Source organism: Pteropus vampyrus, unplaced genomic scaffold (genome assembly GCF_000151845.1).
Source record: "Pteropus vampyrus isolate Shadow unplaced genomic scaffold, Pvam_2.0 Scaffold161, whole genome shotgun sequence".
In the NCBI taxonomy this organism is placed as follows: Eukaryota; Metazoa; Chordata; class Mammalia; order Chiroptera; family Pteropodidae; genus Pteropus; species Pteropus vampyrus.
Genome location: NW_011888942.1, coordinates 2424021 through 2425728, shown reverse-complemented (window position 1 = coordinate 2425728; position 1708 = coordinate 2424021). Strand labels below are relative to the sequence as shown.

Here is a 1708-nt window from a genome sequence, read left to right as displayed (position 1 = left end):
TTCAAATGTATAATTCGATAATATGTCATATGTATATTATATTGTATGCTCACCACCCAAAGTCAAATTTCCTTTCGTCACCATATATTTAACCCCCTTTACCCTTATCTACCTCCCCTGTTTTACATTTTAATTCATTTCAATTTGATCGTCTTTCTAATACTTTTAAAAACAAAAATCTTCTTTAAGTTTTTCCCATTATTTTTTAAAACTAAACTATATGTTAATTTACTCATTTTAAGTGAGGTCTGTATTTCCAGTAACCATACCTCTTAAATTTCCTATCTGGAACACTGTCTTCCTTTAGTAAAGGGACCTGGCAAATTAGCAATTTATTTTATTAGTAAATTAGGAATCAGAAAATTCCTTGGTGAGCAATGGAATCAGAGCAAATGGAGTTGAATCACAGTAGTAGTTTGTGAAGTTAGTGATTATGTCTGGGTCACAGATTCTTTTAAGAATTTGAGAAAAAGTTTGATCCTCTCTTAAGAAAATATATATATATAATTTTTGCAGACAGTGTCAAGGGAGTACTGAAACTCATTGGTTAACCTCTAGTCTTACATCACTCAGGCTAAGGCACATCTTAATAAATGATTCTTATTCCAAACCAAAACACATGACAACACATATCACATCCATTGAATTCTACTCCTCAAACACATCTCCTGGTATTATCATTCTAGACTTTTTAAATTTTGGTATTATGGTATTACAATTCTTGACTTTCAATTTTGTATTAGTTTAGATGTTTTTTTTTTTCTCTTAGCAATTCTTAATAGTTTTTAACAAAGAATACAATAACTTTTAAAACACTGTTTATTTCTTGCAACATCTCCTAAGATTTATCTATTTTCTTATCAAAATACTTTATCCAAATTGTTTCCAGTGTGGGTCTTTGGCAAAGTTTTAGAGGCTTTATATGATAAAGAATACCATGTTTATGTGATCGATTACCTTTATAAGGATAAAGGATCAATACTTTATAAGGATACAAAGCTTGAGGGCAGGATTAAAACCATTCATTTTTTTTTTATTTTAGTAAATTAACATTCATTAAATGCCTACTATGTGGCACACTAAAATAGGCACTGCACTGTAGGAGTGAACAAGCGAGGCATATCTACACATTCTTGAAGGCTGCTGTCTAGTGTCATGTACTAACACACACAAGAATGTGTTTTAAGGCCAATTTTAAAGGAATCATTACCTCCCTTGTATTCTCTTGAAGACTCAGTGCTCAGAATCTCTATGCCTACACCATTTGCTTCACCTGATTTGCTACTCCTAGTCCCAAGTTTATGCTAGATTATAATAACCTCATCTGAAGTAATTTAAAATTCATTTGACTTGTTTATGGCCATGCCACCCTGAATGTGCCCGATCCCATCTGATCTCGAAGGCTAAGCAGGGTTGGGCCTGGTTAGTACTTGGTTGGGAAACCACCTAGGAATACTAGGTGCTATAGGTGTTAAAAAAAATAATAACTTGACTTATCTAGACTAGATTGTTTTCTCATAGCTGTTAAAAGTTATACAGAAGTAAATTCATACAGTGGTTAGTTTGGTATAAGAAGAACACACAATTGAGGGCTTGTGGAGAGAGGTACTGTATTCAGCTTCATGCCTCTACTCTGAATAGAAAAACATAGAGAAGACACAAATACTATTATGCTTCATAACACTGTTTTCCTCTTTATAGACAAATA

The 1708-nt window shown here is 32.6% G+C and overlaps 1 pseudogene; it reads left to right on the top strand.

Annotated features, from left to right (window-relative positions):
• Positions 1-1352: 1352 nt before the first annotated feature.
• Positions 1353-1471, top strand: LOC111745706 (annotated as a pseudogene).
• Positions 1472-1708: the final 237 nt, after the last annotated feature.